Source organism: Falco punctatus, assembly GCF_963210335.1.
Source record: "Falco punctatus genome assembly, chromosome: 9".
Classification (NCBI taxonomy): Eukaryota; Metazoa; Chordata; class Aves; order Falconiformes; family Falconidae; genus Falco; species Falco punctatus.
Genome location: NC_137589.1, coordinates 23,729,965 through 23,741,734, shown reverse-complemented (window position 1 = coordinate 23,741,734; position 11,770 = coordinate 23,729,965).

Genomic DNA, 11,770 nt, shown 5'->3' with positions numbered 1-11,770 from the left:
CCCAGCATCCCCAGGCAGCAGCCAGCCACAGGCAAGCAAAGGCTCTGCTTGAGTGGTATCTCATCACTGTGACTTCTGGAGAGAAAAAGAAAAGACTGGATGGGTCTGGCTTCACTTGTGTTTCTATTTTGCAGCAATTCAGAGTAATTTTTGGATAAAATATATTTAAGCATTCAAACTGAGGTTAAAAAAAATCTTGTACTCGTCAGGAGGTAGGAGAACAGCAAATAACTTAGTTGGGCAAAGTGAGAGAACTCTTTTCCATCTCCCTATGCTTAGGAATGTTTTTTTAAAGGGGAGGAAATCATCTGAGAAGGATGTTCCATTTTCCTCATTCCCTGTGGTTTCCCCAGCAGTGCACAGAGGCACACCTGGATGGTGTAGGCTGCTGAGCTGGGGCAGGGAAAGACCCTTGCCTGAGCCACCAAAGCTGGCATTGGGGCATCTGTGAGGCAGGCCAGACAGCACCTCTTCTCTTCACAGCAGAGGATGGGTTTGCCAAAACACAGGACAGCACAGCACAGTGTGCTGCCTGGGGGGGGAGGGGAGGGGGGTTGGACTGTCATGAATGGCCCCATTAGTCACTCTGGAGTGGGCTGAAGGGAGGCTGGAGAGGAAAGCATCCTCATTGCTGGGCAGAGGGGAGCCTTTCTGAATGGAAACTGCTGGTTATTTTTTATTCTTAAATTAATCAATTAATGTTAAATTAGTGTTGATTTATTAATGTAATTGCTGCAGTGAGGGAATACTGCCTGCCGCAGACATCTAGATGGGATAATGGAGTCTCCTAGTGTTGTGGTTTATTGCCTGGCTTTCTTGAAGGAGCCCATTTTGCTGGCATGGTGGGCATCAGATGATGAAGTTGTAGACCTTCTTTGGGACCTATTGGATGGGATCTCCCTTGCAGGGAAGATAGTGCCAAACTGTAAGATGCTAAGATGGGACTGTGCCAAAGACATAACAGGCTTTCCTTCAACTTCTGCCCTGAATCCGAATGCCCAAGCTGACTCCAAAGACTCATCATTTCTTTAGTGGTTGGGGTTGATAAGTGCAGCACATCCCCATGGCTGGGACACCACAGCAGCACAGAGAGAGATGTTTTGTTTGATACAGTGCAGTGAGCTTTTCTCCTCAAACCACATGTAAACAAGAAGGTCATTCCAATTCTCCATCGCTGTCATCACTGCAAACAATACTGACCCTGCAAGTAGTTGCTGTTTGGTCTTCTGGTGGCATCCATTTGAACCCAAAGGACTCATCCCTGAGGTTCCAAGAAACTAGCAGCAGAGAATTTGTTGTTTACTAAAGCCCTTATGCTAGGCTGCAGGAAAAAAATCATTCTTCAGGTTTTATATCTGACTGTCCTCCCAGAAGATGATAGAAACAGTCAGCCCTAGGGACCTGGGCTCCTGTCTGTTTGAAGGAAGGTATGATTTTATTCAGGCTGTGCTTCTGTTTTCCTAATATCCCTTCCCGTTCCAAATCTCAATTGGCCCTGGTTGCATCAGCATTATGCCTTGGACTGCTCGTTTCGGCTGGAAGCTTAGGACTGGCATTTCTGACCCAAAGTTGTATGCATGATGCTTAGGGGTGCCACTGGTATGGCAGTTCAGAGCTCCCAGGGGCTTCATCCCATAATGGTTAGTATTTCTTTGAAACAAGAAGAGTGCATATGGTGATATTTTCCTATGGCGTATAAATCATATGGATACATCCAGGTGGTTTTATAGTCCTGAGAAACCTTTCCTGCCTTACTGGCTAGATAAAAATACTTATTACAAAAGAAAAGCAGTTAGCCATAGATTCTGTACATGCAGGGATCTAACATTTGGAGAAATAAATAGCTCTGTACCATGCAGAGGAACCAGTACTGTTTTCTCTGTGGTAATGAAGAACAGGATATGTTGTAGGCACAATATTATTAATAAGTAGTGAGCAATGCAATACAAATCTGTAATTCAATTTAGGATTTCAGCTGAAATTGCTCTTTGGAGCTATAGATTACAGTGAGCTCTGAAACTGAGTTACAATCCAAGCAGGAACTGAGTCATGTGTAGCAATGTTCTAGGGAAGCATAGAATCACAGCCAGTACTGGGCAAAACGTTATTGACAGTAGCGTATTCACTGAAAAATGGCATTTGGTGGACATAAATCAAATTTAACTGAGCTTATAAATAAAGGTCAGGCAGAAAAATGGGGAGAACTGAAAGTCAACATTTCCATGTATTGATTTTTAAATGGCAACTTTATTTTAAAAACTGTTTCAAGCTGAAAAACAATTATTAAAAGATTTCATTAATCTGAAGCTGAAACATGACATTTTGGAGGAGAGAAAACTGAATATTTCAGTTTGCCTTAGAATATTTTTTTTACTTTCCAAAATATTCTAAATTTCTGGTTTAGTTTAAGCCAAGGAACCACATTGTCCCCTTCAGTTCCTCCCTTTACCCACAGACTGAGCTGAAAGATCCCTTGTTATTTTAGCCATAATAAAGGCTTATGTTCTTCAAAAGGGAGGGAAGAGTCATTGCTTTATATGTCATTAACAATCTTCTCCAACAGAAAAGATCATTGTTGGGGGGGCTAAATTCTGAGTTTAAACAGATCCCAAAAGGTCTAGACAAGAAGAAATAGGCAGAGAACAGCTAACATCGACTTCTAGCCTTGCTGGAATTTCCTCTCGTGAACTCATGAACTCATAAATTCAAAGCTTATGAAGCCTATCAGGATCACCCAACAGCTTTGCTACCTTGCTGCGTTAGTCACTTAGCCTTTCCTTTCCACAGTTTCTAGGGTTTCACCTCAACCTTACTTCATTACTTAGCTAGAAGCAATTATGACACATGAATATGAAATATTTTTGTAAGAAAGGCTAAGTCATGGTCAACTTTCTAGTTTGCAGCAGAAAAGCAGCAAAAGGAAGGTGCAGAAAGTTATTCCCACTCTGTGCTGATCAATTCCAAACATAGCTTATTGTTCAGAAGTTTATTAGCTATTTAGAATTCTTTTTCCCAAACGTAAAATACTAGAAGATTCATTCAATACTGCAGTATCCTAGACTCAAAGAGAGATGCCTTACTAAACAAACAGAGCTACTCCTTTCCCTAAGATCATATGAATCATTTGTATTAATTCAAGAAATTCCTGCTTAAATATGATAGGATCTCGTGGCTATCCATGCACAGGCACCATCTCAGCCTTGGCTGTCTCCTTGCCGGCAAGGCAGAACAAGGTCTGAGTCCGTGCCACACACATGGAGTATTAAAGGCCAAATTTAGGGCTGAAAAGAAAATTGTCTTGTAGTCTTTGAAAATCACGATATAAATGAGAAGGCTCCAGGGACAGCTTATTGCAGCCTTTTAATACTTGAAGGGGTCTTATAAGAAAGATGGGGGGAAACTTTTTAGTAGCGTATGTTGCAATAGGACAAGGGGTAATGGTTTTAAACTACAAGAGGGTAGACTTAGACTAGATATAAGGAAGCAACTGTTTATGGTGAGGGTGGGGAAACACTGGAACAGGTTGCCCAGCAATGTGGTAGATGCTCTGCAGACCTGATAGCTCTGGATTTCTAAGCCAGAGCTCTGCTACCATAAGTAATGGGCTAACTGTAAAAGCCAGGCAGAGGTAGATCTTTACTTCCTAGGACTGTCTGTAATGAGGATGAATTGATTAATTTTGGGGAAGTGTTCCGATTCCATGGTAGAAGCTGTTAAATAAATTGGATTTTCAGGCAGTAAAACAGAAGATCGGTTTCTTCTGAAGAACCAGATACTGTCCACGTTTAAACCGGTGATCCTATATGATATACTTTGTAAGTACTACACTAAGTCTGTATGTAGTTCCTTTCTCTTCCTCTTTCATCTAGATCATCCTGTAAGAAGTCCACACCACACTAATTATCTTTTTTCCAGTCAGATATTCTGGAAAGGCTGGTCAGACAAGGACAGGATACTGAAACCCAGGCTGAATTCAAAAAAAAGCTTGGCGTGATCATCTGTCTTCATGTACAGAATAAATTGTCTAACAGCTGGTTCCAAAATAAAACGATACCAGGCAAAACATTGGAATAACTGTTTGTTTTTTTGGTGGAAGCTAGAGAGAGAAGCCTCTTCTGAAACTGGCCAAGTACCCAGTAGGCATTGCTACTTTTTTCTGGTGAACTTTTCACATGGTTTCAATGATAGGTCATAACCACTTTGTTAAATGCTCCAGTGACAGTAAACATAGCAAAAATACTTGTCTAGAATACATTGTGCCTTAAAACTCTCTCACTAGTTCAGGAAAATTGTGGTTAAAAACTGTGGCATTTGGATGACCTTCCTTTTGCTGTTCTTCCAGCTAATACTAACACTCAATTCTAGTATAAATAAAGGCGAACATTAGTGATAATAATCTTTCAAACTCAGTCACTGACTTGTTTATAGCTAGGTTGGTACTTGAGGGATCCAGTGCAATTTAAAAGGCAATAAATTGAAACAAACTCACTCCATTTTGGAGTCTGTTTATGAACTCTTTTAATTTGGTGTCATATTCATTTGGGGAGAATTAGATTATCCTATTCATTAGATGCAGTGGCTAGTGATGAATGGAACAACATTCCACATCAATGGCATTAATTGAATCCTTGCAAGCACAGATAATACCCCTGCAGGAAGCAGGAGAAGATGGAAAAGTTCTCCAAAGTAGGTCTGCAAATATAGTGAGGAGGGAGCACTACTGGATAGCCCAGATTGCTGGCAGCAGTTGAATGCATTCCATTTTTGTGAGACTACTTAAGTAGTGATGATCTCTAGGCACACAATTAAGATTGGATCCCCACGATGCTAGGCATTGCACAAGTGCGCGTTAAGGGGAAACTCCTGCCCCAAGGCTGAGTTTAAACAGAAAAATCACACAATGTACAGGACAGATGATAGATCGAACCAAGGGGGAAAAAGGCGGTTTAGGGTGTGGTTTTATGCTACAGGTGATAATTATGTCGTTATGTTAGCTATGTGCTAGCTACCCACTGCCCTAGCAGACCTGATGTACTTCCTTTTCTCTGGCACTCACCTGACTCGGTGATGAACTGCTGCTGGGGACAAATCAGCAGAGAACTTACACCAGTATTTGTAGCCTGAGGCTGCAATTTGTTTCAAGGGGTTGCCTGAACAGACTGAACAGCTCACTGATGGTGAAAGCAAGCTGTTCCACTCCCCTTTCCCTGCTCCCAACCACGTACTCTTGCCTGTCGCTGCTCCCAGGCTTTGCCTGACCATGTGCCAGCCCCAACAGCAAAAACCTGGCGCAGTGCTTCCTTGCCCGGGAAGGGACTTGCACCAGCTTAGCCTGAGATCACAGCCAAGGCAAGGGAGAAATCCCTTTCAGCGGGCAGAGAGCTCTTAGTTCAGTGCAGTAATAACAAACCTGCCTCCTTCCCTTCCTGCCGGCTCTGAGCCCCGTCCTGGTGGGACCACCAGGCTGCCAGTACCCCTGCCGGGGACAGCGGGGCAGCGAAGGGCCGTGCCAGTCGGCCCACTGGCTGCCTGCCTTGGGCTTTGACGTTGCACCCTCACAGGTGTTTTAAAAACGGGACTCCAGCTCAGCAGGAATAGGAAACATTTTCAATATGTCTTGTCCAGGATCCCCCATGATGTCTGAAGCAGAACCAACGAGAGAGTACAGGTCTCCTGAGCTGCAGGCTGGTGCCATAACGAAATCCTTCATCTCAGGGGAAATTTACTTTGTTTCAGAGGGAAGCCACAATCAAAAAGACTGGCAAAATTGATTTAAATCTCAGATTTGTAACAAGATGCAGATGATTTTCTCCTAACTCTTAAATAGTACATGCTTGGGTCTGTTGAGGGTTTCTCAGAAATGTGTCGTTCTTCCAGGGAGCGTGTCCTATTGATAGAGCCATAAGCCACTGCCAATTAATCAGGGCATAATGAAATATTAAAAAATGAGCATGAGCTTTTCATGCCAGTCCTCTTTGATTCATGCCTCCACTATGATTCATGCCACTCCTCTTTCAGATGAGAAGCTGTTTGTTATGAGCAAACTACTTTATTGTCAGTGAAAGGTGAAAACCAGCCCAGGACATTGATGGGCTTAGGTGCAAAGGGAGCAGGAATCCAAGCGTCATTACATTCTGAGTTGCCTTGTTGCTTCTGTGGAAGAGACTCTGCTCTTACACATCCCAAATGGCACAAAGCAGTGAACAGGGGCAAAGTGGGTTGAAGCAACTGTGCCCTAGCTGTATGGGACCCCCTGAGATCCCTGATGTGACCTATGAAGTCCCTGTTTTCCTGAAAGATCCTTTCTGTCACTGATGTGCTTCCAGTTTGCAGGCAAGGGACAGGTATCCTCAGCAGCGTGTGCACCAGGACAGTTCTCCTGGGGGAATTCAGGGGCAGTAGTTCAAGGGATTCTTCCTGAATGTTTCCAACACATGCTCCAAACCTTCCTGTTGGGTAAATGAGAGGGGCAGGGCAGCACATGTCGGGAAAGATGATGATTACTCAAGCAAAAAGGAGGCGCCAGAACTGGCCGCTGGGAATGCTGATGACTCTGAGCCCTCCCATGGCACGTCCTCTGCCAGGAACAGGAGGGCTGGCAGGCAGTAGTAGCACTGTCCTCATTCTGTTGAGGCAGAAACAGAGGTGAGTGACCGTTTCAGGGTCAGCGGTGGAGCAGGGATTAGGATGCAGTTTGTCAGATCCTCAGACAAATCACCTGCTCCTCTCTCTGCTTGTGCTGGGCTATGTTTCTGTGCACTCTCAATACTGCAGTCCTAAGAAAGTGCTCTCAGCCAGGGTCTCAAATCGGTTAAAGCAGTAATAGCCACAGAGGGAGCAACATGGGCATCTATAAAACTAACCATTTCAGAGCACTAATCTCATCAGCAAGCTAATTGCAAATATTGTATCTAAGAACATTTCCAGCCATCTGCAGGAAGGGAATGTCACAATGCTTGAAAGGCATCATGTATTTATGATAACGTCTTGCTGATTAATAAGCCTGTGCAATGAGTTTTAGATGTCGTGATGATAATCCTGCAGAACAAACATCTTTTGTTGTTACTTTACACAACACCTGTATTGTGGTATCTGTATACTTCCTTGTGTGTGTAAAGTCCTGTTACATTTCACCTCTGTTTTAGAGTGTAGAACTGAGTGGATATGGGGACTGCTGCTACTCCCTACAGTAGGGCTTGACTGTGCCTGCTGTTACAGAAAACCTGTGACTTTGTAGAGTGCAGAAGCCATACACACAAATGAAGCCTGTTTCACTGACTCCAATGATGTTCTGCTGTTTTATAGCAGCCGAAAATCTGGTTTTAATTCAACCAGTTGTCAATTCCCAAAGGCTGAGCAAGTCCTGACTGCCTGGAAATGGATTTTTTAAAATAAAACACTCTTCCAACCTCCCCTGCCAGGGTAGCTGCCACTTCATCTATCATAACCTTTGCCCTGCTTTCAAGATTGTTGTGAGGCTTTATTAATGCTTGCAAAATATTGCCACATGTTTTGCAAAAAGTGTTTTTTTAAGTATGATGCACTTTTACTATCTTTAATGCTGAAAATAAAGTCATAAAATCAGGAAGCACATTGGTTGCAGTTTATTGGGAACACCTGAGTATAAAATAACCACCTGAGGCATCAGGGCATGGAAAGATAAGAAAATCAAGGTTCATCTAATTCCAATCTACAGTAATTGATTGAGGCATGCTAGGGAGGGGCTGAGAAGGCTTGCTCTTCAATTATGCTATTTAAGGGGCTGGACAGGGTTTTTTTTATGTGATTTGCTGGAGAAGGTGGGTCTGAAAAGAGGCAAGGAATTAGTATAGATTTTACTGCTGAAGCCTAGTACATTTCGCTCTAGAGTAATTATTGTTGGAGACCTAATGAAAGGTCTTCTCTGTTATGACTATTTTGGGTTTTTGTCTTGTTCTGAGACACCTGTCACTTACAGAGATGTTCATATGGTGCTATGGAAGGCTAGGAGATACCTCAATGAAAGCCTTCTGGTCTCAAGCCTAAACGTTACCTCATTTGCATGCTAACAGTGCTCCTTTATCTGAACTGTCTTTTCTTTCTCTTGGATTTAATTTGCCTGATGCAGATACAAGTAGCAATTACAGCCTGAATACTGAAGCTCCTTTTAATCGTTTTTGGGCTATAGCTTGGTTGTTTCTTTGATCCTGGTATTCTTACTCTGCAGCTCGTCCTGATTCCTGTAGATCCTTCCTCGATGTGGATCACTGTATCCTGCATGAGGTCCTTGCACAATGATGCTTCTGTCAGGTATTGCAATTATGTCCTCTTCGTGGTTTTGGGTTGCATTTATGCTTCTCATAGCTGCCTTGTGTTGTGAGCTCACTGTGATGCTGGAAGGGCATTGTCATCTAGCAGCACCAGCAACCATTGCCTTCCTCAAAGGATACTATAGTATCTTATAATGGTACCTGAGAAGATGGACTTGGGCATCTGCCTTAATGTTGTGGAGAGCAGTACCTCAATGTACCTTGTGCACCTGCGTTATAAATATTCCTGAGTCTGTGCAGGGACCAGGCTCTGTTCCTCAGGGTTATAATGCATAGTTTAAAGACTCCACAGCCACACAATATTGAACTAACTTTGCATAAACAAATATTGCAATACCTTTACAGCGCTCTAGTGCTCAGGCATGACAATGGCAGGACAAGAAGGAGAGATGCAGAGAGGTGTTATACATACTCCCTGGAATAACGATTTGTGGTGGACTTTACCAGTTTTTCTCTTCAGTGATAATTCACTAGCTTGTGGCTGTTTACCCATGTACTTGCTCAGCTTTTATCAGCTGACACTTCTGACCATTTGAGCTTCATGTTGACTCCTTGGTTCTGGTCTTTTGTCACTGAGGCAAAACAAAAGTGATTTTAATAACTAAATATGTTTGTTTGGATTTGTTGATCAAACTCCCATTACTTACTGGGCGTTACTTAATGTTTTCTCTCAGTGTTGTGTAGGACAAACTAAAAAATGAAGCTGTCATACTCCACTGTGATCCAGAGAGGAACCGAGCCAGCTAAATACAGTCATGCAAGCTGGAACACAAACAACATCCAAAACATACAGTAGGAATTACCTCTAACGCAGTAGCACTCAAAAAAAACCATGCCATACATTTGCAATAAATACAGAGGGTCAGGATCTCAGCTTTATGGCTCGTTGGAGAAAAAGGACTTGCTAATTTATTCTTGTTAGTACTTCTATCAGGCTGTACCTGGCTTCTTGCACTGCACTCTCCCCAGTATTATAAGCTAAGGAAGATCCATGGTGTCAAAGTGGGAATGAGATAGATTTTTTTTCAGAACTTAAAAGCCACAAGTTCAATGTGAGGTGCTTTTCCTCCATTTCGTCTGGGATTTAAACCTTTGTAATAGAAGCTTCTATAAAATGCACTTTTGGGTGCACTTGTGATCATCTGCACCAATTGTAAATACTGCAGTAGTTCTTCTAAGACTAGTCAAAGTATTTCATTCAAAGTACACGTGAAGTACCTTCTGCTTTATCATGACACTGTCTGCATTGTCAGGATGGTGCAAAATTTTTCATTCCCTGCTCCAAAAGGCTGTTGAGTTCTACAGAACGTTGTTAAACTGATGTAACATTTAACCCAAGAGCTGGTTGTGTTTCAGTTCTGGATAAAGTGGTTCCTGTAAATAAGGTTTGCAAAATGCTTTCTGTCTGAACAAAACTATGGGCCAGTTTTTATTACATGCCATTATTATAATTATAGGATCTTCTGCTTAATCAGGATGTGCTTAATTAGGATAGCCATTTAATTGGGACATCTCCCAAGGAACCAATTTACCTTAATGTTATTAGTACTATCTAATCAGGGCAGCTTAGAAAAAAAAAATTCTTTTAAAAACTAAGACCACAGCAGAGGAAAAGATGAGCTGATGTTTTGCTGGTCAGTCCATTCCCTGAAGGTTTGGATTGCAGCACGGCTCAAGCAGCTGTGAAGACTGTCTCCTTAAAGTAACAGAAGACAAGCATGATCCTTCTGTTGTGAAAGTTCCAGACACAACCTTCACTCCCGCTTTGGCTGCCATGTCCTTACACCACAGTACCCTGGCAGACGAGACCAGTGAACTTCATATTGTAGCCAACAGGGAAAAAGTCTCTGACAAATATAATGGAAAAACAGATGTGGTGGGGAATACCATCACATCGTAATCTTAGGATCACAGAACAGTTTGAGTTGGAAGTCACCTTAAGGATCATCTAGGTTCCAACCCTCCTGCCATTGGGGTATCTGCAAGGATATGAAATAGAGCAACAAGTAACAGGTCTCAGAAGGGGACTTGTTCAAACAGATTCCCAATGAAAATGTTTGTCATTGAGCTTTTGTTCATATTTTAGTAAAAAAATCTGTTCTACCTTGGATTTTGAAGTCACTGTCATGGTTATACATTCACTGTTGCCTGAGGAGACAACACCAACAAACAAAAGCTGCTGTTATAAGGAAACAGAGTTATGCAAGTCAGGCCTGAATTTCAATAAGAAGCTCAAAGGCACTACCTCCTGTGATCAAACTCAAGACTCCTTCTTGGTCTGTGAGCTGACACGCTCCCAGATGGGCAACGTGGGCCTGCAGCTGAACTAGGGCTGAATTTGCAATTTCAAATACTAGTGAGAAACTTGGAGTGAACGAAAACAAAGTAGGGGATAGACTTCCGGGGGATGTAAATCAGTGACATCCCATTGCAACTGGTGCAGACAGACTGGTCTTCATGTGATGAAGATTATAGCTTAAGGCAGCAAGATGAGGCAGTGATACATCTGCTTGTGCAAGGTGGCAGCACTGAACAAGGCTGCCCAGAGAGGCTGTGGAGTTTCCATCCATGGAGGTATTCAAAACCCACCTGAATGTGGTCTTGGGCAACTTGTTTGTAGTGATCCCGCTTGAGCTCAGGGGTTAGACCAGGTGACATCAAGAGGTCCCTTCCAGCCTCAGCCACTCCATGATGTTGTGGCCACACTCCCCTTAGTATGAGTAAAGAACCAATCCTGACACCAAGGGTTTAGTTAGGTACAATGTTGACTTTCATGATGCTGGCTTAAGAAATCTCAGCCTCCAACATTCTCCCTCCTCTGCTTTTTTTTTGTGCTGCAAGATCACTGTCTTTACTTGTGGTGATATAACTACTTATAGGGCCACAGCATTAACTGGATCAATATAAGACACAGTTAACAAGTTTTCTTCTTTTAAGAATTCTTTTTTTTAGGGTTATTTTTACATGTGTGTCAGTTCAGCTATGCATCTCCTGGCTTTGCTGGCATTTATCGTCTCAGCACATGGGATGATGAACAAGTGGGTTGGGAGAATGCTGGAAAGACACCAGCATGATGCCTGGATCCAACATACCATATAACTGCATGTTGACTTACACCATCTCTCACTGCAAGCAGAAATATCTGTTATTTGATAATAATTAATTAAAAAATCATGCCTCTGTCTTCAGTTGACTGTACCTCTTGGGTACTCTTCTTATGGGGATAGGCATGCAAAACCAAGTATGCTTTCTTTAGGTGCACTTGAGGAGGTTTAATGGTTAACCAAGTAAGAATTAAAATTGCACAAAAGTATATCCAGCAAGTCCTGCACAGGTACGTGTTCCTCAGGGGCTGGATGGCTCATTAGTACTACAGAGCCTGCAAGAAATAAACTAATTCAAACTAAGTTAATTATAAAATCAAGTGATTCCCCAAGAAGGGGAATTGTTCTAATTGTGTG